Source organism: Helianthus annuus, chromosome 4, assembly GCF_002127325.2.
Source record: "Helianthus annuus cultivar XRQ/B chromosome 4, HanXRQr2.0-SUNRISE, whole genome shotgun sequence".
Classification (NCBI taxonomy): domain Eukaryota; kingdom Viridiplantae; phylum Streptophyta; class Magnoliopsida; order Asterales; family Asteraceae; genus Helianthus; species Helianthus annuus.
Window position 1 is genome coordinate 25,191,593 of NC_035436.2, and position 25,559 is coordinate 25,217,151.

At 37.4% G+C, this 25,559-nt stretch overlaps 2 long non-coding RNA genes and 2 other non-coding genes across 4 annotated transcripts; 1 reads left to right on the top strand and 3 right to left on the bottom strand.

Annotated features, from left to right (window-relative positions):
• Window positions 1–654: 654 nt before the first annotated feature.
• On the bottom strand, window positions 655–734 carry TRNAL-UAG. The gene has a single exon. It is a non-coding gene; the product is annotated as a tRNA-Leu (tRNA).
• A 5,311-nt stretch (window positions 735–6,045) lies between these two features.
• TRNAL-UAG lies at window positions 6,046–6,125 on the bottom strand. Its single transcript has one exon. It is a non-coding gene; the product is annotated as a tRNA-Leu (tRNA).
• A 583-nt stretch (window positions 6,126–6,708) lies between these two features.
• On the top strand, window positions 6,709–9,447 carry LOC118491639. Its single transcript, XR_004891673.1, has 3 exons — window positions 6,709–6,969; window positions 7,988–8,112; window positions 9,134–9,447. It is a non-coding gene; the product is annotated as an uncharacterized LOC118491639 (long non-coding RNA).
• Window positions 9,448–10,256: 809 nt separating this feature from the next.
• LOC118491640 lies at window positions 10,257–11,718 on the bottom strand. The gene is made up of 3 exons (XR_004891674.1): window positions 11,376–11,718; window positions 10,725–10,932; window positions 10,257–10,601 (listed from the first exon to the last, which is right to left on the bottom strand). It is a non-coding gene; the product is annotated as an uncharacterized LOC118491640 (long non-coding RNA).
• Window positions 11,719–25,559: the final 13,841 nt, after the last annotated feature.

Genomic DNA, 25,559 nt, shown 5'->3' on the forward strand with positions numbered 1-25,559 from the left:
GACCGGTGGAGGGTAAAAAAACGTTTATACCTAAAAAAATTTATACGAAAACTAAATACCGAGCACTACTGAGAACTTGTATTGTTTTATCAAGTCTATCATGTCATGATGTAAAATCTGCAATCAAATAATATACCATATAAGCAGTGGCGGACCCAGGATTTTATTTCAATGGGGTCTATTTTCGGGTCGGTCCTCGTTCGGGTCAAGTTAAAGTGATGTTTGAACTAGATTTTTTTTTTTTTTAAATAAGAAAAATGGGCTTATCAAGGATTGAACCCATGACCTCTTGGTGGAAAAGAGGAAGGTTTACCACTACACTAGCTTTCTTTTTATTTCTATGGTGTCCACCTAATTGTATTTATGGGGTCCATATACAATTTAATATACCGAATCTACTATTTTTTTTTTAAAAAGATTGGGGTCCGGGGATCTCGGTGGCACCAATGTGGGTCCGCCCCTGTGCATATAAGCAATCATTGTCCCGTCAACTACACATTTTTTTAGTGAAACATATTTTTTAGTTGGTTTGCTTTCATGAAACACGTAGTATAAAGTTTCTAGCCAATAAGGAAGTATATTTAATATCCCCTAATTTTATATGTTTAATTGTATTAAACAATAAAAACAAGCTGTTAATTTTAACAAAAGTTTTGACAGCTGTGGGATTTGAACCCACGCCCTTTCGGACCAGAGCCTAAATCTGGCGCCTTAGACCACTCGGCCAAACTGTCTTTTGTTTCTAATTAGTTCATTTTATAACTTCTTGAATGGTAATTAAATACAAGAATACTCTAATTTTTTGTTTTTTTTTAATTTTCTTTAAAACCATTATACAATGTACGGTCTAAACGTGTTCCAACAACTAATGACAAATCGTTTTTGTGAGAGATGAAACTGCTAAATCTTTATTTCCAAACAAAAAATGTTTACTAATTTACCCATTTTTTTAATTTGTGTTTGTTACAAACATATATGAACCTAACACGATTTGGATGATTATCTATATGGCGAATATATGGGTTTGAGTCAATTGTGAAGTATATTAAACCCATTAGAGTTTTTATTTAAGCTTTCGCCTACCATGATAGGTATATATTGGATTGTTTTATATTTTCTGATCATATTACCAAAATCAAACCAATATAAGGCCATTGATTCAAAAGAAGTTTGCTCTCTCTTTTTTTAATGAATAATCCCCTCAAAGGAACATTTATAGTTATATCAACATCATAACGCCCTTTAAAAAAATATGTAATGGTCAACGTTCCTTAATGCTTCCATTCCATCATTATTTTCGGATTTTGTTTTCTTTATTAGACACCATACTAGAAATGGCCCTCTCTCTTAGTGTCCTTATAAAGCCCACGAGGGTGGTGTGAGGGCAGTGGCGGAGTTTGACCAAAAGTTCCGCGGGGGCAGAAAGTTATGGGACCCAAAAAAAAATTCTATCGCTATGTTTCAGGTTATATGTTCGGGTCGGTCAAACCATAATAAGTCCAAATAAAACTAAATAATCTTCATTCATTTAAAAGACCCGTTGTTACACATAAAAAAACTAAATTTAAACCCTCATGTTTCATTTATATAAAAACTAGTTTCAGACTTTATTTAAACTCAAGTTTAAAAACAATTATAAAAAAAAACTAATAGCCCCATTTTCATGTTTTTTTACTCAATATGAAAATATGTATAATTCTTTTGGACAATAAACTTGGCAGAGGCAAAGAATTTTTAAGCAAAATAGGACCTATATAATTTTAAAAATTTCTGACAAAAAATTAAAGAAAACACTACTAACCGAAACACAGGTAGCGGTGGGTGCACCCGCTTGTCCCTTAAAAGCTCCACCCTTGTGTGAGGGGCATTAAAGATACGGATTCGTAACAGTGGAGGTTAGAAAACCCTAATCGGAAAAAATGGAGACAAGCCGTTCAACCAGAAATTCAATATGATAAAAAAATGAAAATAATCAAAACTAATGTTTCCACCGTTCAAACCAAACATATCTACAATCCAAACAATTAAAGATAAAATAAAGATTTAAAATTTGAAAAACAATAAAAAAAGATAAACATCCAGTGGGCCGGCCTAATTCCTCATCCACTCGCATCTGGGCCAACAACACAAGCAACATCATCTTGGGCTTCATCAGTTCTGGGCTTGTTGGTGAGCGGATCCGTATCAATTAACAGTTCATTTCATGCCCTTATAAAGCCCGTTACTCATGGTCTAATCACTTATTCGAAAAACCATATCCGAACCAGTTAAGATAGCTCGGTTATTTGGGTTTGATTTTTTCGGTTAAGTCGGCTATTGTTATTTCTTCAATCTTTTTTTCGATTAAATTCGTTTTTCAATTAAATATGTTGTTTGGTTAGTTGCTCACCCTTGGTAAATACACACAAATACATACTTTCGTTATTACACTTAAAAGCCACCGTCGAAGTAACTTAGTTGGGAATCGGTTGTGGGATGCTCAACGCCAGGGACGAAGGTTAGAAGGGGGGGGGGTATGGAGGGCGCCCGACTTCCCGAACTTTTCGCTGCTCAGTAGTGTTATGTATCTAGCTTTCATATAGAAATTTTTGGGTATATACGTTTTCGCCCCCCCCCCCCCTCGCGGTCGGAAATCTCATGCTTCGCCACTGCTCAACGCCATTAACATAACTCACTATTATCATCCCCTTCCTCTTCTCTAATGTAAACCGGAAATAAGGTTTTTGAATGTATGTATTTCACTTTGTCACGAGGTTAGTTTTCGATCCCCGTGTGGCGTTCCCATCTCCCTGGGGATAAGCTAAATAGCTAATCCATCCCACTCTTTGTGTGTGTCACTAGTTTCATCCTGCCTTGGACTCATCAGGAGAGCGGCACCAACTCTCGACCAGTGGTACGTTCGTCATAGACACGGCTAGGCACGTACACTTCTTCATTGACACTGAGACCGTCCCTGATAAAGTCCCGGACTAGCCAGTGCAGGGGCGGACTCAATCTATAGTGAGCCGTAGCACGGGCTACGGTTCAACTTTCTTGGCGAAGTATAATTTTTCTTTTAATGTCCGTTTTATTTATTTAGGATACCCCTAAACAAATGTTAGGATACCTCTAAGTGTTTGTGAAAATAAAATGAAATGAAATTTTACATTTGATGGAAACGAAAATTTATGGGAATGAACTTGCAGGTGGCACACATTGTTAAAAAAGGAGAAGATGAAGTTATATTTAAAGTTAATTAATATGATAATATGGCATTTGGACAATAAATGAAAAGGCGGTACTATTCTGGAGATGTTAGAAGTCAAATTTAATTAGTATTCTACCATTTTTACCAGCTAATCGGGGGCGGATCTAGGCCACTTTTGTAGGTTCTCAGTAACCCATTCGGTTTGGAAAAAAATGAAAAACAAAATTAGTGAGAACCTTGTATGGTTATGAAAAAAAAAACAGTGAAAATTAGTGAGAATCTACCAAAAGAAACCTAGCGAAAAAAGGACAGTAAATTACTTATTTGTGTTTTTTTCTTCACTTTGTTTATTTAGAGTTAAATATCATTTTAGTCCTTGTGCTTTGGGTCATTTTGTCAGTTTAGTCCAAATGTTTCATTTTTCGCATGTAAGTCCAAAAAGGTTTCACCGTTGCCATTTTAGTCCACTGGGTTAACTTAATCCATTTTTTCTAGTAACGAGAAGGGAAATTCGGTCTTTTTATATGTAAAACTGTTAACTAGAAGGCTAATTCGGCCATATAAATGACCGAATTGCCCTTCTCGCTAACAGAAAAAATGAATGAAGTAAACCCAGTGGACTAAAATGGCAACGGTGAAACCTTTTTGGACCGAAAGAAGAAAAATAAAACCTTTAGACTAAATTGACAAAATGGCCCAAACCACATAGACTAAAATGACATTTAACTCGTTTATTTTTTATTTTATCTGTCCCTAAACATTACTAGCCGCATAAGGCCCCTAAGGGTTTTCAGATTCTCAGAGATGACCCTAAGTAAAAGAAAATTTAAAGAGCCCATCTTTATTAGTCGGCCCTTTGGGGGCCATTGAATTCTCAGGGACGGATCTAGGTAAAAGTTTTTTTAGGATACCCCTAAATTTTTTTTCTAGTTCCGCCACTGAGCCAGTGAACCCAATCGTTCTAACACAATCTTAGCACACCGATCTTTAAATATTTAGCCGTGACACTGAGCCTGAAACTTCATCCGTGCATATGCAAGCGGGTGATGGTGACGTTAAAGATAAGGGATACAGTAATAGTAATAACAGTAATAGCAACAGCTACGGATCGAGGACGCCTGCAAATCAAAAGCAGGTTTGGAAAGATGATTTGAATTCAGAACAAGTTATTATTGCACTATTTGAACTGTTTGGGGAAGGCATAATTTCCTATATCCCTACTCCTGAGATGTGTCTCTATTTCTTTGATGTTAAATTAATACTACAGTTTTTTTAACGTATTTAAAATATGGAATTTTTTTTTTTGTAAAGTTCCAGAGAAAAAGTGCCTGGCCAGGCCCAACTTGTTTCAACCCATGCTAAAAATTGCTAGCCCATTTGCACCTCCGTTACTTCACCTCTATTGTGCAAGTTTCATTGCACTTCACCTCTAATTCAAACTTTCAATTCATTTGTCATATGACAGCAACCAAAAGAAGATTATGAAATGTCACATTCAGAATAGAGAAATACCCTCATGTTTACATGGTTTTCAGTAAGACTGTAAACAAACCAAATGAACACGAACGTATAACTTTAACTGAACACGGACATATAATCAAACACAATTTTTCTTGTGTGTTTGTTCATTAAGAAATCGGGTATGTTAGTGTTCGTTTATGTTCGTTCGTTTAAAGCCTAAACGAACAGTTCACGAACATAAACACAAAAAAAAAAAAAAAAAAAAAAAAAAAAAAAAAAACTGAACATATTTGAATAAACATAAACAAACATAAATTAACATGATTGAATAAACATAAACGAACACAAATGAACGTAAATGAACACATATAAACAAACACAATTTAACATTAGTGAACACAAACAAATAAGTCTAATATATTACCGTTCATCAGAAAACACATCTAAATTAGGGTTTATGGATACTAAAGTTAAGTAGTTTTTTATATAAATATTAGTAAGTGATCACTTACGATCTAAGAAAAATTTTAAAATTTCATTTTTATTACTAGAAAACTCAATTTCTAATTAGTTATATTTATATACGTAGTTAGAAAACGTAATATTTATATAAATATTACTATTTACGTATTTACTAAAATTTAAACGAAAATAAACGAACGTTCACAAACATAAATGAACGAACACAATGTGTGTTCATGTTCGTTCATTTAATTAAACGAACACTATATCTTGTTGGTGTTCGTTCGTTTGTTAAATAAACGAACTTCCTGCTAAACAAGTTCATGAACATTTGATTCGTTTACAATCCTAGTTTTCAAATAAGTAAATACCTGCCATTCAAACAATTAAAGTCCTAGATGATGTGGAACAATGGCAACATGTTCCATGACTCTCATAGCCTCATGTCTTGAGCAGCGCTTCTAAATTTATTTTTACCATCTTAGTTTCTGACAATAAAGCATTGATTTTATTATTAGTATTGATATAATAGTTATTAGTTTTATCATTAACAGCATAGATTTTTTTAAGACATCTTCAGTCAATACGTCATTTATTTCTAAAAGCAAAATGTATGGCATTGACCAAAAATTCTTCTGTGCAAAAGGCAAAAGCGTGTAATTTGTGAGAACTTGTATTGATTTATCGACATCATAACGTAAAATGTGTAATCACATAAAATACTTAATACATTATAAGCCAATCATTGTCCCGTAAACAAACACATTTTTTCTGTGTAATGTTATTTTTTAGTTGGTTTGCTTTCATGAAACGTGTAAGGAGTGAAGGAATGTTTTTCTTTTGAAAAAAAAAAAATTTTATATAGTTATTTATATTGTTTTTTTGTTGTTTAATTTGCAATATACACAAAAAATAAGAAAACATTCTACAAAGCTTGACAGCTGTGGGATTTGAACCCACGCCCTTTCGGACCAGAGCCTAAATCTGGCGCCTTAGACCACTCGGCCAAACTGTCTTTTGTTGATTGTTGGGTCAATTCAATATATTTTAATGTTAATTAAAATAATCCAAAGACTATAGTTTTTTGTTTTTTTAAGTTCTATTTGAAGTTATTACACAATATACGGTCTAAACTGTTCCACTGACTAACAAAACTCGTTCTTGTGAAAGATGAAACATCAAAAATCTTTATTTCTAAACAAAATTCCAAATTATGTTTACTAATTTACTCATTGTCTTATTTGTTCTTCTTACAAACATATATGAACCTTACACGGTTTGGATAATCACTTAATATATTATGTTTATAGTGTAGATTAATATATGGGTTTTGAGTCAATTGTAACATGTAAAGTAGACTAGTGGTTAAGATTTCTGATCTTATAAATAACAATTATATATATATATATATGTATATATGTATGGGGGAGGGTTATCTTGAGAACATGGATTTTTGTGAGAACTCTAGGAACAATTTCTATCCATAGATCATCATTAATCAAGGGCTAAGATTAAATGGGTTTTTAATGAGAAGGGGACCATTAAAATAAGACTAAAAAGGGGCAATACTGTAAAATCACATTCAATTACCCCTTCACCCCCAAATTCACCTTCTCCTCCAGGAAATCGAATCGACGTCTTCTAAATCCACCATCTTCCTCAAGGAATCAATCTCCAAATCTGAAGTTATCAAATGTTTTAATGGGAAGAAAAGGATGAATGAACCACAATCGAGTCGACGATTTAAATTTGCAAATCGAGCTGACGATGTAAATCTGCAATGTTTTTTTTTGGGAAGAAAAGGATGAATGAATCAAAATCCACCATCTTCCTCAATGAATCAATCTGCAAATCTGAAGGTTTGGTTTTTCAACTTTTTATTGTTCTATTTCATTAAAATTAGGGCTGGAATGATGTTTATTGTTTGTTTCGCGATATAACTACATATAATTTAACCTATGGGAACACCAATTTAACTTCCTGTATATATATGTAGCTTGCAAATTGAAAGCTTGACATTGCCATCAGTTTAGATTTTACCAAATTTGTGATTTTGAAATCCAATTGATCACTGAGTTACAACTTGACCTAAGAGAGTTCAGCAATTATTTATGTTTGGACTTGGATTCTGTCTATTACTATTTCTTTGTGTTGGATTTCTATCAGTCAACCAGATACACACTGCTAAAATCTAAAGCTCTTTTTTGTACCAGTAGACCTTAACCTTCTTAAAGGATAGTGTACTTATAATTTATGGATACCAGATTAAGTATATATGTTAGCTCAAATGACATCAACATTTTTCATCTTGTTTTTTATTTCTGCTTGGGTGAATTTTAGCTTTTGAAATGATGTGAAAGTCTATATAAGTTCCTTTAGGATGATTCAAATATGAAGAGCTTTAAACCTGGTATATCAATATCTTGCCTTTTTCAAGTGTTTTGGCAAAAACTTAGATTTAAATTTGTAAATTGAATTCTAATTGTTCATTGAGTTGCTGACTTTTCTACACTAGCTACTATACAAGTTTGCAACATTGCATTTTGAAATAGCAATTATTTTATCGAGATTGTAAATCACTTGTCTGGGATTGCTAATTACTTATCGAATGGACGAGTTCTGAAATACAATCTCTGTGTGAGAAAAAATGGATGGTATACGTGTAAATATTTGCTCAAGTTCTGTCTCTTGTTTTTCTTTTAATTTGCATAGTCTTAAATCAACAATGTTTATTGGTTCTGTAAAACAGTAGGCGTTGTGAGGGATTTAAGTACTATAGCTAAGGCTAGAGCTTCACTTATGCAAGGAAAGGGAAAAAAACTAAAACATTAACTTGCATTTATTTAAGAAAGAAAAGTAATTGCAATATAATAACAGAAGCATCAAGACATGAGAAACTAGAAAGGAAAACAGAGATGATGAACTAGAAAGGAAAACAGAGATGATGAAGATAGTGAGAGAAATCAGATCATAGAAACTTCATGGAAAGGCCAAACTTGAAGGTATGTACTAGAGATAATTTTATAACAAGTCTCCATATGTTTTTACACATGTGTAAATCAATGTATCTATCATAATAGTTATGAAAATAAGCATAAATACGAAGATTTACACATATGTAAATCATGGAAATAATCATAAATATAAAGGTTTAAACATGTGTAAATTATAATAGTTAAAAAAATAAGCAAATATATTAAAGCTTACATATGTGTATATCATAATATTAAAAAATAACAGTAAGCATAGATATAAAGGTTTACACGATATAAAGGTTTACACATGTGTAATAGGATTAAAAAATAAAAGTAGAACAAATCTCCATATGTTTTTACACGTGTGTAAATCATATATACGAAGGTTTACACAACTTTTTTTAACTATCAAGATTTGCACGTGTGTAAATTTCCATATTAATGTTTCTTTTTTTAACTATTAAGGTTTACACATGTGTAAATCATAATACTTTGAAAAATAAGCATAATAATAAAGGTTTACACATGTGTAAATCATACTACTTTAAAAAAACAAACATAACAATGAAGGTATACACATGTGTAAATCATAATACTTTGAAAAAATAAGCATAAATATGAAGGTTTACACATGTGCAAATCATGACAGTTTAAAAAAAGGTAGAGATATGAACATTTACATATGTGTAAAACAAACAGTTACATGTGTAAAATAGAAACTTACACATGTGTAAAACAAATTTACACATGTGTAAATCATCTTAGTTAATATTGCATTTTTGTGATTAAGCAATTTACACATGTGTAAATAAGATGTTTACATATGTAGTGTATAAATATATTTACACATGTGCACATTGAAACAATGGTATTACAACAAATGAACATGATTATTGTGCAATTTACACACATGTAACTAGGTTGTTTACACATGTGTAAGTGAGCAATTCTACTCATTTACACATGTGTAAGTCAACCGCATTATTTGTTTAGAATAGCAGTAAAAACAGATGGCTTAATAATATTGTACTTTTGTCATTTTGACCAGTCATATTTCAGAAAAAATGGTACATTCTACTGTTGGTTTTAAAATGGCAATGAGAACTTTGAGAGTTCAACTGTAGAAGCCTTGAAAGTGATACGAAGATTGTACTTTGGAAAGAGAATATTCACCGAGAAGACGTCATCAAGAAGACTAGATGATATTATGGATTATGACTTGTCTCTATGTTACTGTTGTTAGCGTATATCAAGGATTATAACTTATGTTTTCATGGTATCATGGTTACCGTATGTCAATGATTACGATTTGTTGGACAATTTAATGTTTTTGATTTTTTTTGTAATACTATTTTGGTTTAGATCCTACTTGGTGGTCAATATAATACTTTTAGTTTTTGCTTAATACTATCTTGGATTAATTATCAAATGATGGTAGTCGTGCCCGCTGCGTTTCTGCAGCCGCACACTGCATTGTTTGCAGCCACGCGCATATCTGCAGCCACGTTTCTGCAGCATATCTTCAGCGTTACGGCAATCGTGCCCCTGCATTACTACAGTCGCGCACTGTGTTTGATTCTTATAATGCACTATGGTGTTACTATAAGGAGAACTTTAAAAATCAGTCTACAAACTACAATATATTAATTCATGGTTATAAAAAGATTGAACCCAAAACAAGTTAAAAAATCTTATACCATTAAAATTGGTTGCTTAAAAAATTTGGCTACACTATGAGATGCATCAAAAAGAAAAAAAAGATTTCTCATTGTAAAAGATGGTCACATTTTGTCACCATAAAAAGGAATCACATTTTTAATTTTGACATAAAAAAATTGATTGAATTATACAAGAATATAAAGTATGTTCCAATACGCCAATATGTGATTTTAGCAAGGTTTTTGAATCCCTTCTCTTTATCTATTTTTATCTATATAACGACAAACAAAAAAACTAGTTCGAAACTGAGTTTTGAGTGGAAATTTACAAGTAATCGAAGTATAAACGTATGCGCGTATGCAGCCGCGCGCTGCAGCATTACGGAAGCCGCGCCGCTGCGTTTCTGCAGCCAGCGGTGCTGCATTTTTGCTGCGTTGTTGCTGCTGCTACATTTCTGCAGTCGGCGCTATTGCCTTAAAACATTAAAACAACCTCAAACATTAGTAGATATATAATCACATATTTGTTTGTTCTTCATCCACATTTCTCTAACAGAACTGTACTTAGTAGTTACATATAATGAAGTGTTTTATGTTTGATTTTTGATTACATTCTTTTTCTAAGATAGGTACAAAGAATGAAGAACACATAAGAATCCTTGCATCACCATCAACATTCTCATTCATCTGATGCAGCCTTGCAAGCCAACTGAACATCTTATATGGACTTGAGACAACCTTTTCACTTCAATATCACACACATACGCATACATGTCCTCATATCTTCCAGTATTGAAACAACCTTTTACAACAGTAGCATATGCTAAAAGTCTATGAACACGACTCGTGTCGATTAACCTGTCATAATCTCGCTCATCAGTTTCATCCTACCAAGTCTACATGCATTTGAAATGTATTTTTTATCTTGAAATTTGGTATCAAGAAAGTACTTTTTTACAAAGAATATAGAACCACACTTACACATGTGTAAATCTGAATAGGATGGGATGCAAGCAATTCGTAGTTACACATGTGTAAATCTGAACAAGATAGGATGCTCATATCAGGTCCAACACTTGCTTCATCTAAATCTTCAAATTGTTCCTCATCATGACTGATAACACTTAATATAGAACCCTTGGTTCACCTCACACAGATACAATATCCTCTTAGCTGGTCTTAGATGAACCTACATCACAATATAAACACACGCTTGTAGTCATTATCAATAACATTATATAACCCCTACAATTACACTTTGTAAAAAAAAACTAAGATAAAGAACCTCAGTTAACATTTGTGGCTGAGTTTTGATATCAATCTTAGTCATGGAACCATGCTTCATCAATCAATCATGTAATTCATCAATACTTACATATGATTTAGGATAAATTGTACTTGCAATCAAATAAGAATTAATTAGGGCAAATTACAAACTCAATAGGAACGTGTGTTACAATCGTGGAACAAAACCCACAATACATAAACAGAGTAATTGATACCAAAATCTATTGAACAGCAATAAATGAATCTAAAACCGATTAAACAATTAATCATTGAATCAAATTTTGATTTGAGCAAAAATCAATGAATCCAACACCGTATCAAACAATTAACAATCGAAGAACATACCTGCTGATTAGGAACGAAATAGTTTAAGATCAATTACTCCAAACCATAATCCATTGGATAAGATTCCTGATTAAGAATCATGTGCCTAGACTAAAGATCGTGTGCGTAGATTGGAAAAAAGTAGTGCTGGAATTTGGGTGTTAATGGAAACCAGAGAGTTGTAGGGAATTTGTTTAATTACCACTTTACCCTTTTAATTAAAATACAAGGGAAATGAGTGGCTGAGATTTGTTCTCATGGTTCTCACAAAAGATGAGTGTTCTCATTTAAACTCTCCCCTATATGTATGTATATATTTAGGAATTAAGAGTACATTAAAGGGTCTATAAAAAATGCACTCCTTAATATTTAATATGTAAATTGTTTGTGTTTTTCCGGGGTTAGTGTTTGCTAAAACCACGGTGTCATTTTATATATAGTTTACTTCTAAAAAACGTTAAACAACTGTGTCATTTTACATATAGTTTACCTCTAAAAAACGTTAAAAGGGTGTGTAACTTATCCTATAAAAAACTAAATCACCTCCTTAATTTAGTTAGAAAAAATCAAATACATGTATTTTCAATTTTCATTCACTAGTTCATTTTTATCATAACATTTAACAAATCTAACTATATATGGAATACTCGTATTATTCAAATCAAACATCTTTTTTTGTTAAACAGAAGCCTCTAACGTCAACTTCAAAAAAACACCAATTGCTCTAGAACTGAAAGGGACAATTTTCGGATTTTTTTGGGGTATACAATAACCAGCCTATGTGAAAAGCACACCTTGCAGTATTTATAAACACAATTTTATGGTATATAATATTTGTGGTCAACATAAATATGCTGGTTAATTTATTTAGTTGTTTTTAGCAGCTACCTTCTAGTTCAAACCAGTGATGCATTCATTTACTCGTACGAGTGGCCAAAAATCACACACACAATAGGGCCGGATAAGAGAAAATATATGGGAATGTTACTGTTTATCAGTAAATATATGGGAAACACTGTTCACCCTTTATAATTTTTTTTTAATATTTTTAGAAGTGGTTGTGAGTGGAAGAGAAAGAATCAATTGTGAATGCTCTAAAGTGTACTATTCAGTTATAAAGCACGGTGGCGGATCTAGAAAATTGTTATAGGGGTCACGTTTCAAAAAAATGGGTAACGAAATCGAAAAAACGTTAAAAACGTCATTTTTTTCTAAAATTTACACTACCACCGGAGTGTCAAAGAGTAACAGAGGCTACCCCTTATTATACGGTAGGTCCGCCCCTGATAAAGCATTGCTTCCAACCTTGCAAATAAGCTAAGTGACTAATAAGTAATTAAAGTAATTTTTTAACGCCAAACTACACTACTAAATTCTACACCATTTATCTTCAATGAGACTAGAACTTTTACCACTTTGGAAGATGAATACCAATGCAACACCTGGATACCATTGAACTACAAGCCCTTTGGTAAATAAAGTAATTAAGTATATACTCAACAGGGTATTATAAACGATTTTATAATTAACATGACATTGAAAACATCAAAACTTGTCCCATACTCGGCTTATTATCTTCAATAATTAGTAGTCTCTCCCGTTAAAATATTCTATTATTCTAACCATATAAAATGCTTTGTCTTTTTTCTTTATAAATTTATTAAGTTTAGAAAATTTGTTAGTGGGCTCTACTTGGGTTTCTTTATAAATACCACCTATCCATCCTAACCCACCCATTCTAGTATTGGCTTGCAAGTGTGGTGAGCAAAAGCAAGAGAAAATGATGAAGGGTGTGATGGTGAAGGGATTCAATATGATGGTGATGATGGCATACATGATATTGAAGATGGCATGGATGATGTTCAAAAGGTCTCCACTTTCATGGCCTATAAGATGGCCTCTAAGAGTTTTGGAGCAAGTGTGGGTAAGATTTGTCTTCTTATTTCTCAAGTATGAGATGGAAACAATTGATGCAAAATATGTTATTCCCTTTGAGTACTACAAGGTTCAAACCATTTAGAAGTTGGAAGCTATCTATCAATGTATCTATCTACAAAATATTTGGTTACTTTGTACTCCATATTTTGTATTAATTAATGATAATTTGAATTACAAGTATGCATATGTATAACCTCATCAACAATATGAAACATGTATGATGCTTGTCAAAATTTTGGGGGTGATGCTTGTATAAACAATGCAAATCAACACTTCACCAGTCACCACCAGCAAAACGCGACAAGGTGTGATGACTATAACTTTGAGAACATCTACCTAAGATTGAACATGGCTTTGGTAATTTCGATAATCGATCTAAAATGAAATAAAAAAAACAAATTAAAACGGAGATTGATAATAATCATCATGATAAATATCAAAGTAAAGATAAAAGAGAAAATTTTACCCAACTAAATAAAACACTAGCAAGATTCATCCCTATTTGGTACAAAATTTTGTCTTGAAACTCGCCTTTATTTATCGATGATCTTTCTGTCACAGAATCCGTGGCTAAAGACCTTTAGCAACAATTTGATTATCGCTAGCAGGTCATTCTGGTGTGGTATATGTGTCAAAAATAGATTTGGTAAAGCATTAAATTACTAATTATTGGTTGAAGTACCAACAAAAAAGCCAACGTGGGACTAGTCCACTTGGTAGAGGCTTATACGTCTTCGAAGTGAGGTCACAGGTTCAAAAATCAGAAAGAAGATTAATTTAAGATAATGGGTATATAAAGTAAGAGCAAGCGTTGTCACTAAAAAATACTAACAAAACTAACGACGAAAACTATGACAAAAATGCACATCAACAATGGAGTACCAAAGAAATAGCAATGGATTACTAACCATGGTTGGCTAATACTTTTTCTCTAGTCAATAACGATTCACCGTTTCACTGAACTAATCAACAATCTAAAAAAGAAAATCGTGGTGATATGTCGTTGTTTCGTTGGAAAACTATCGCTTGAGCTTCTCTCAAGCTATTTTTTTCTAAACTTAAATATATTTTCGGTCAGTAGATAAATCCTATGAACAAGTCACCTTAATTGCTAAAGTTTATTCAATAACCCAATGTTGTACAACTAAATTAAAGATTTAATGATTTATCATGTCAAAAGAAAACCAATCACTTGAAAAGTTCCACATATTATGGATACTTGATGCATGTTTTAATATTATAATCTCTTTTTTTTTCTTTCTCAAAAGATAAATTTATGTGTTTCTTTTAATGTGAACCAAATAATCAAATATTATTGGAACCACATAGAAAACGTGTGTACTTTAAAAGTTCGTTTGCTTCACCTATTTCTGCATACAATAATTGAAGTACGACACCAGAACTTCTTGGCGCCTTCTTTAGTTGAAAACCATGCTACACCATACATATTTTAGAAGAGTAAATTACGTTTTTGGCCCCTGTGGTTATATCAGTTTTACTATATTGGCCCAAAATAAGAATTTTTAACAGATCAGCCCCCATGGTCCCATTATCTAACAGTTTTGGCCCCTGAGACTAACTCCATCCATTACCCTGGTTAATTATTTGTCACATGCAAGGGTATTTTTGTAATTTCTCTTCCCCTTTAAATTTAATTTCTATTTACCCAGATTTTAAGAACACTCTTCATCTACATGAACTTGAACAAAAAAAAAAAAAAAAAAAAAAAAAAAAAAAAAACCAAAAGTTTCTGCACATCAGTTTCAGATCTTCATCAGATTTCAAAAACACTCTTCATCTACATGAACTTACCCAGATTTCAAGAACACTCTTCATCTACATGAACATGAACAAATAAAAAAAAAAAACAAAACCTAAATTCAAGAACAAGAACCCATCATCTGCACATCATCATCTTCAAACCCTAATCTTCAAGAACAATCATCATCTAACCCAGATCATCGTCATCATCATCATCCCCACATAAACAACATCCAAACACCCCCTAAATTCTTAACACAAAATTGTCAAAGAACAAATAAAAAACAAAACCCAAATTCAGTGTTTTGTGTGTTCGAATGAAACCCCCAAATCCGACTGACCTGGGTGATTCAATCGTCGCCGGATGTTTGAACGGAATCGATCGTCGCTGTGTCAATCGTCGCCGGATGTTTGAACGGAGTTGATATCCACCGGCCGTTCTTCTCCATCGTCTTCCCCGTCGAACCAACCTCCGATGTCCACCACAACCACCACCTACAACCGTGAACCACCCTCTCATCATCACTGGTAACCCACATCAATCGTCTTCTCCAGTCACCGTTCTTCACCACCATCATCACCATACCATCAATCTGTCACACCCCAACCGATGGCGGAATCATCCGGGCGCGGCACTGAGCGAAACAGATTGTTCAGAAGTTTCCACAACAACTATCATACAATTCAGTTATATAACACGTCCCATACCGTGTCCCAAACAATAACAAGTTATCATAGAAATCAACCAAACAATATGGGAACTGTTCCGACAACTCATGTTCTTAATTATTACAGACCGAAAGTAAATATTGTTTTAGGACTTCTAGACTGCTAACTATAGATCTTACTGACTACAGGTGCCAGTGCAAGATCTACAGATAATTATGGCCCTGGATCAGGTACGTGGACACTGTCCTAAGGCCACAAACTCCTAGAAGCTTATTATTGCCTCGCTTCCCTAGCACGCTAGTAGCTTAAACACCTGTCACATACGTTAAAATAACAGTCAATACATATAATGTAAAGGTGAGTACACAAGTTTGATATAGCATATAAAGTTCGAATAGTTTACGCATAACCAAGCACGTACACAAGGGCAAACGATGCATGTAAATTATCAACATGGGACCATCGATACCAACGACTTCGAGTTGACTGTCCGAGACAGTTCGCAATACATGATTACCACCGTAATCCATGCAAGTAATTGTCCTTAGCAACCCCCGTGTGAACGGGTGCTGAGTCCAAACTATAGTACTACGTTGCTAAAGCAGGCAGATAGCACTCCACGTGTAAACATAATAAACAGCAATCATTTAGACAAGTAATACATGCAAGTAGGTTAGCGTTCAAATAGTTTGTTTTGATTGTGATTTTGATAGTTTACGTATGTAACACCCAAAAGTGCTGAAAGCAAAAAGGGATCGAGTATACTCACAGTGGTTGGTTGTGGATTGAAGGGAGCACTGAGAATAGGTTAGCCTGAATAGTTCGATAACACAACGATGAGTAACGCGGAAAGAGTAAACAATGTACTTGGATCGAGTAGGCCATTCGATCGGACAGCAGTTCGATCGAGTGGGCTGTTCGATTGGTTTGAAAGTCCGTTCGAACATCCATTCGATCGGCTGGCTGGCTCGATCGGCTGGTTCCTTCAAGTGGATTGTTTCTTCCTTTAATGTGAAGGATGTGTTTGTGTATGATGGTTTGTACTACCTTTCAAGTTGGTCGATCGAACAGCTGTTCGATCGGTTAGCCCAACCGATCGGTTAGCATTGTATCGTTTTCAAATATGTCACTCGATCGGCTGGCATGCTCGATCGGGTGACATTCCAATGTTTCGAAAAGGTTAAGTGTTTTAAAGTATAGTATCTCATGATTCGAGCAGTAATGATTACAATCGAGTGGCGTAGTCGATCGAACAGTACCTCGTCAATACTACACTTTTGTAAGTTGGGGGGTCTAAGTGCCAGTCGATCGGTTAGCCTAGTCGATCGGCTGGCATAGTCGTTCGGTTGGGCTGTTCGATCGAACAGCCTAGCCGTTCGGCCAGCTTCTCGATTCGGTTCACCTATCACTTAACACTTGTTTCTTCCCGTTAATTGTTGATGTTTTAGAGATATTTTGACTACGAGTTGAACCACAAAGCTGAAGTCCCTACTTAGTCTACTGACTCGAGCAGGAATCACCCAAACTCGGTCAGAGACGGTTTGGAACCCAAGTTTAACGTTTAACCCGAAATCGGTATATCTCTCGGTAGAACCCGAATCTTGAACCATGTGTTTGTTTGGATTGATTTGTAAATCGGTTCAAGCTCGTTTTCACCGGTTTGAGTGTAAAAGAGTTGAAAGATAGATGAAAACCCATCTTCCAATCCTTTTCCACCGTGAAATGTTAAGATCTTTGGAAGATTTTGGGTTATTTATGTGGAAATCGGTTAGATCTAGCTTATTCATGGTTGAATGAAGTCAAGAACATGAAGCTCTTGATGAACACCAAGAACACCATGATGACATCACTCAAGAACACCTAGATCTTGGTGATTTCATGGATGAAATCCAAGTTTTGAAAGATAGAAAGAAGGAGAATCGATTAATGAACAAAAACGTACAAGGATTAGAACGAAATACTTACCGGTTTGAGAGAAATCTGAGATTTAGTGAGAAGAAGAGGCTGGTCGGTCAGAGCTTTTCCAAAAGTGGAAAGCTTGACAAGGACAGCCCTATTTATAGGCTTCCAAAAGAGGAAAGGGTCTGCTGATCGAACAGCATCCCTGATCGAGCAGCTGTCCGATCGAACAGCCTGTTCGATCGGCTAGCCTGTTCGATCAGGTTGCCCTGTTCGATCGGCTTGCCTGGTTTTTGAGTGTTTCGCGATGATTTTCGATATTTCGAGTTCGATGAACGATGATTTGAGGATGATAGAATTCCTAATCAAATTACTTTTAGTTCCAACTACTATATCTACATACAAGCTTCCTTACAACCATTTCGGGTTCGATTTCCATTGAGTTTGATTCACCTTTGAGTCTCGATTGATTTGATTGATTCACCACACACTTTAACATAAAAGTAAACATGCACAAGTAACACGTAAGGCACACGCACACGTATAAAAGTACTAAAATCCCCACACTTGAGTTCAATGATTGATTCGATTCACCTTGGTTATTGATTGACTAGCTTTATTGCATTGTTACTTCCCACCATTCACAGTCGGTCGTTGATTCACAGTTCGATTATCGGTCGATTAGTTTGATTATACAACACTTACTCCAAATAATACGAAAATCAAAATGAAACTAAAATGAAATTAATCTTTATAAATCTTTAATTCCAATAACAGTCAACACTTGACTTTGACTTTGGAAAACACGGGGTGTTACAGTCTCCCCTCCTTTAGGGAATTTCGTCCCGAAATTAGGCCGAGAACCGTACATCGCCGTGTGATTTTACCAATTTAATGCTTCAGATCTATCTGAATAACTGCGGGTACTTGGCCTTCATGTCACTTTCGAGTTCCCAAGTGAACTCCGCGCCTCGTTTGCCTTCCCATCGTACTTTTACAATAGGAATGCGGGAGCGTCTGAGTTGCTTGGTCTGTCGGTCCATGATTTCGACAGGCTTTTCCACGAAGTGTAGTGTCTCATTGACCTGAAGATCGTCGAGTGGTATTATTGCGTCGTGGTCGGCTACGCATTTCCGAAGGTTTGAAATATGGAAAGTCGGGTGGACATTGCTGAGTTCCTCCGGTAATTCGAGTTTGTAGGCAACTTTACCGATCCTTTCCAGAATCTTAAAAGGTCCAACAAATCGAGGAGCAAGTTTCCCTCTTTTGCCGAATCGGACTACTCCCTTCCAAGGCGATACCTTTAGGAGCACGTAGTCGCCAACTGCAAATTCGCGGGGCCTGCGTCGTTTATCGGCGTACATCTTTTGTCTGTCCCGGGCCTTTACCAAGTTTTCCCTTATCTGGTGGATCTTGTCAGTCGTTTCTTGTAGAATCTCAGGCCCAGTCAATTGTGAATGACCTACCTCGTGCCATACAATAGGCGAGCGACATCTCCTACCATACAAGGCTTCGAAAGGTGCCATTTCGATGCTGGAGTGATAGCTATTATTGTACGAAAATTCGACCAATGGCAGGTGTTTGCTCCAACTACCACCAAAATCGATAACACACGCACGGAGCATGTCTTCAATAGTACGTATCGTTCTTTCAGTCTGCCCGTCAGTTTGCGGGTGGAATGCGGTACTCAAATTCAGCGTCGTACCTAGAGCTGCTTGAAAAGTTTCCCACAATCTCGATGTAAACCGAGCATCGCGATCCGAAATGATGTCTCGAGGCGTACCATGATTCTTAATGATCTCGTCGGTGTAGATTTGGGCTAGCTTGGCCACCTTGTAGTCTTCTCGTATTGGCAAAAAGTGGGCTGATTTGGTTAGACGGTCGACTATAACCCAAATACTGTCGTGACCTGATGGCGTGGTCGGAAGCTTAGTTATGAAATCCATAGCTATGCTTTCCCACTTCCATACGGGTATCGGCGGTTGTTCGAGTAAGCCTGAAGGTCTTTGGTGTTCAGCCTTTACTCTTGCACAAGTTAAACAGCTACCAACATATAGAGCAATATCCCTTTTCATCCCAGGCCACCAGTACTTGTAGCGAAGGTCCTGGTACATTTTGTCCGCACCGGGATGAATGGAATATCGGGATTTGTGGGCTTCGTTCATGATGATCTTTCGCAAATCTGTCCTCCTCGGAACCCAGATTCGGTCCAGATAGTAGAATATCCCGTTGGCTTTGCTCACAAGTTGAGTTCCATCGTGATAGATTCGTTCTTTCTTCAACGTACGCTCGTTGAAGCAAGCGTGTTGTGCTTCGCGGATGAGAGCTTCGAGGTTATACTGAGCCTGGATGTTTCGGACACCTATCACGTAATTCTTTCTGCTGAGGGCGTCTGCAACTACATTCGCCTTGCCTGGGTGATAACGGATCTCACAGTCGTAGTCGTTGAGAAGTTCTACCCATCGGCGTTGACGCATATTGAGTTCTCTCTGATTAAAGATGTGTTGTAGGCTCTTGTGATCGGTGAAGATCGTACACCTTGTACCATACAGGTAGTGTCGCCAAATCTTTAAGGCAAAGACAACCGCGCCTAGCTCGAGGTCATGGGTTGTATAGTTCTTCTCGTGGATTTTGAGCTGTCGAGACGCGTAAGCTATAACCTTGTCTCGTTGCATGAGAACACAGCCAAGTCCAAGGTTTGAAGCATCACAATAGACAACGAAGTCGTCGCTTCCGTCCGGCAGTGTAAGAACTGGTGCATGGCACAGCATGTGTTTGAGGGTTTGGAAAGCAGTCTCCTGCGCGGTTCCCCACACAAAAGGCTTGTCTTTATGAGTAAGGGAGGTAAGCGGTACAGCAATCTTTGAGAATCCTTCGATGAATCGTCGATAGTAACCAGCTAATCCGAGAAAAGAGCGAACTTCTGACGGATTCTTTGGCGTAACCCATCCCTTGACTGCCTCAATCTTTGCAGGATCAACGTGTATACCCCGACTATTCACAATGTGACCCAGAAATTGAACCTCCTCCAACCAGAACTCACACTTGGAGAATTTGGCGTAGAGTTGGTTTCCCTGAAGCAACTCGAGAACCAATCGCAAATGCTGCGCATGTTCGGCCCTCGATCTGGAATAGATCAGGACATCGTCGATGAATACAATGACAAAACGGTCTAAGAACGGTTTACACACGCGATTCATCAGATCCATAAAGACCGCGGGTGCGTTGGTCAAACCAAAAGGCATGACAACAAATTCGTAGTGGCCGTATCGGGTTCGGAAAGCGGTTTTGGGTATGTCTTCCTCTTGAATCCGCAACTGATGGTAGCCTGATCGTAGATCAATCTTGGAGAAACACTGAGCACCTTGTAGTTGGTCAAACAGATCATCGATTCTTGGTAAGGGGTATCGGTTCTTGATGGTCAGCTTGTTCAATTCCCGGTAATCGATGCACATTCGGAACGACCCGTCCTTCTTTTTGACGAAAAGGACTGGTGCGCCCCATGGAGAAGTGCTCGGGCGAATGAAGCCTTTTTCAAGTAACTCTTGGAGTTGGTTTGAGAGTTCTCGCATCTCAGATGGAGCGAGTCGATACGGAGCTTTGGCTACTGGGTTGGCTCCTGGAATAAGGTCGATTCGAAAGTCGATATCACGGCTTGGAGGTAATCCAGGAAGATTATCAGGGAATACCTGGGGAAATTCTCGGACAACGGGGACATCCTTGACTTCAACTTTCTTTTTCTTGTCCGTCTCTGCTACAACAATGTTGGCCAAGAAGGCTCGATATTCCTTGCGGAGATATTTGCGAGCTTGAAGACAGGACATGAGCTTGAGATCTTTTGCAGTAGTTTCACCATAAACACATAGAATATCACCACTGGCTAGCACAAAACGAATCATCTTATCAGCACACACAACTTCAGCATGGTTTTCACGAAGAAAGTCCATGCCTACTATGACATCGAAACTTCCGAGCTGCATTGGAATGAGATTAATCGGAAATATATGATTGTTGAGCTTGAGAGTACAATCACGGAGCACAGAATTGACAACAATGGTTCTTCCGGTAGCGATTTCTACTTCGAAGGGTGTCGAAAGATAAGAACGCTTACGTCTAAGAAGCTTCTCAAATTCAAAGGACACAAAGCAGTTATCGGCTCCAGTATCAAACAAACATGATGCATATATACCATTCACAAGGAACGTACCATTGACTACGTTGTTATCAGCTTGAGCCTGGCGTGCATTGATGTTGAAAGTTCTGGCGTGAGCGGCTTGTTGTTGAGGCTGTTGTTGCTGTTGCTGGGGCTGTTGAGCTTCTTGTTTCACCACCCTGTTCGGGCACCGGTTTGCGAAGTGGTTAGGGTCACCACATGCAAAGCAGGTCCGAACATTGTTTGCCGGGGCCTGTGCAGCTTGAGGAGCTTGAGGAGCAGGGAGTAGGGCTTGGTTGGCAGTGACTTGGGCTTGCGTTTGACGGGGACCATAGCGGCAACTTGCAGTGAAATGCCCGTAAACGTTGCAGTGGGCACAGAATCGGCAGGCCACACCCACCGGGTGATGATAGGAACATGTAGCACAGAGTGGGTGGGGGCCGGTGTACGCACGCTTCGCTGGCGGCGCATTGATCACTGGCGCAGCGCGCTGTGGTTGTTGCTGTTGGGCTGGTACAGACTGTAGTGGAGCAGCAGTGGTTGCGGCAGCGCAACTTTTGTTCTTCTTTCTTCTTCTCGAAGACTTGGAGGCTTGAGTGGTGGTGTTATCGGTTGATGCTGCGGTGACTTGATGCAGGGGCTTGACTTGCTTATCCCAGAAACCAGCCTTCACCCGCTTGTCATTAATCTCAGCGGCGAGCAGGTAGGTTTCCTCGATCGTTGCGGGCTTGGAGGCGTGAACAAAATCTGCGACACAATCCGGAAGAGCACGGATGTATTTCTTGATGGTCATGTCAGTAGTCTTGACCTGGTCGGGACATATGATACTCAATTGCTTGAAACGAGCAGTGAGACCAGCATTGTCTCCCTCCTTTTGCTTGATACCCCAGAACTCATCCTCCAACTTTTGGCGTTCGTGGGGAGGACAGAACTCGTCCATCATGATCGCTTTCAATTCCTTCCACGTCAGCTCGTATGCAGCGTCGTTCCCGCGCTTGTTCCTTTCTGCGGTCCACCAGTCCAAAGCTCGTGACTGGAAGACACCGGTAGCATTGAGAGTACGGAGGTGATCTGGGCATCCGCTTTGACGAAGGGTGACTTCTACCGAGTCAAACCAATGAAACAGAGCCGTAGGGCCATCTTCACCGGTAAACTCTTTTGGCCCACATGCCTTGAATTGTTTGAAGCTAAAAGTAGCTTTGTTGGGATCTTTGGGCGTGAGGGTTCGGGATTCCTCAGATGACTTGCTTGCGTTCTCGAACACATCACTGACGGCTTTTGCCAGGGTCTTAGAGATGATAGCAGCCAGACGTCGATCTCTTTTCTCCTGGCGGGTAAGACGCGAGCGTGATCTAGGTTGTCCAGATGACGACATGGTCTGCAATAGACATCGTCACAGGCTCAACACAACGAATTCGAGTCTCACACGTTCTTAGATCTCTAAAGCTTAGAATCACGTCGCATCTCTCGTTACGTAACACATATAATCACATAAGCACATAATCATAGAGGCACATAAGCACAGAAGCAATTAGAGCACATAAGCAATTAAACAAGTAGAGTACTTAATTTCCTAAACACGTACGCAATTTTATCACAGAGGCTTATTAATGTCACATAATTCCTCCTAATAGTACGCAGTAGCACACTTAGTTTCCTGACAGCCTCTAAGTTCTTGAATATAGCGGTCACATACAACACATCGAGTAGCATAGGATGGCGTAGCGTAGCATAGCATATTGGTTTCGTTTAGATCACATTAACAGGGATTTGGATCGAGATAGGATAACAACAAAGGTCACGCAGATTGATAACAAATGGAGTAACCAATGAATCTTTAAAACACGTAAACAGGTAAATCATAGAAAATCAACAAAGCAACACTCAAAATCGGAAAATAGATTGTCTGCGGCTACTAGACTTTGACTAACCACGGCAATTTGACTATTCACAGTTGACTTGTCGTCACTTTCGACTCTAGGGGACATGTTCCTGCCTCGATTCTTGGGCATTATGCATGCGCATTCTAGGTCATACTCGTGAGTTCAGGTCGTTGGAGTCCGTCAATTGCCTTGGCGAGATGAAATAAAGTTGGAATAACTGCCAAGGTTAGGGTTTCACCCCTAGCTCAGCAATTTCTTCCTTGTTTTAAGAAAATTTAGAGGAAAATTTTCATCAAATTGCGGGTTTCAGCCCTAATTTGGTATAATTCTCCCCCGTTTGTTGATAGAAAATTGTACAAAATAATTGGCAAAATTTGTAATTTAGGCAGGAATTTGCGGGTTTCACTCCTAATCCCGTCCAAATTACGAAATTTGGCTCGGAGTTCGGATGTAATGATAGAATATAACATAAAATAAGCACATAAACTTGGTCTCTTGGTTCCTAACTATAGTCTAGGTCTCTAAGACAGCGATCCGGACGAGATCGTGTCTAACCTAATTCCCTATAGTTACGGCTCTGATACCAATCTGTCACACCCCAACCGATGGCGGAATCATCGGGGCGCGGCACTGAGCGAAACAGATTGTTCAGAAGTTTCCACAACAACTATCATACAATTCAGTTATATAACACGTCCCATACCGTGTCCCAAACAATAACAAGTTATCATAGAAATCAACCAAACAATATGGGAACTGTTCCGACAACTCATGTTCTTAATTATTACAGACCGAAAGTAAATATTGTTTTAGGACTTCTAGACTGCTAACTATAGATCTTACTGACTACAGGTGCCAGTGCAAGATCTACAGATAATTATGGCCCTGGATCAGGTACGTGGACACTGTCCTAAGGCCACAAACTCCTAGAAGCTTATTATTGCCTCGCTTCCCTAGCACGCTAGTAGCTTAAACACCTGTCACATACGTTAAAATAACAGTCAATACATATAATGTAAAGGTGAGTACACAAGTTTGATATAGCATATAAAGTTCGAATAGTTTACGCATAACCAAGCACGTACACAAGGGCAAACGATGCATGTAAATTATCAACATGGGACCATCGATACCAACGACTTCGAGTTGACTGTCCGAGACAGTTCGCAATACATGATTACCACCGTAATCCATGCAAGTAATTGTCCTTAGCAACCCCCGTGTGAACGGGTGCTGAGTCCAAACTATAGTACTACGTTGCTAAAGCAGGCAGATAGCACTCCACGTGTAAACATAATAAACAGCAATCATTTAGACAAGTAATACATGCAAGTAGGTTAGCGTTCAAATAGTTTGTTTTGATTGTGATTTTGATAGTTTACGTATGTAACACCCAAAAGTGCTGAAAGCAAAAAGGGATCGAGTATACTCACAGTGGTTGGTTGTGGATTGAAGGGAGCACTGAGAATAGGTTAGCCTGAATAGTTCGATAACACAACGATGAGTAACGCGGAAAGAGTAAACAATGTACTTGGATCGAGTAGGCCATTCGATCGGACAGCAGTTCGATCGAGTGGGCTGTTCGATTGGTTTGAAAGTCCGTTCGAACATCCATTCGATCGGCTGGCTGGCTCGATCGGCTGGTTCCTTCAAGTGGATTGTTTCTTCCTTTAATGTGAAGGATGTGTTTGTGTATGATGGTTTGTACTACCTTTCAAGTTGGTCGATCGAACAGCTGTTCGATCGGTTAGCCCAACCGATCGGTTAGCATTGTATCGTTTTCAAATATGTCACTCGATCGGCTGGCATGCTCGATCGGGTGACATTCCAATGTTTCGAAAAGGTTAAGTGTTTTAAAGTATAGTATCTCATGATTCGAGCAGTAATGATTACAATCGAGTG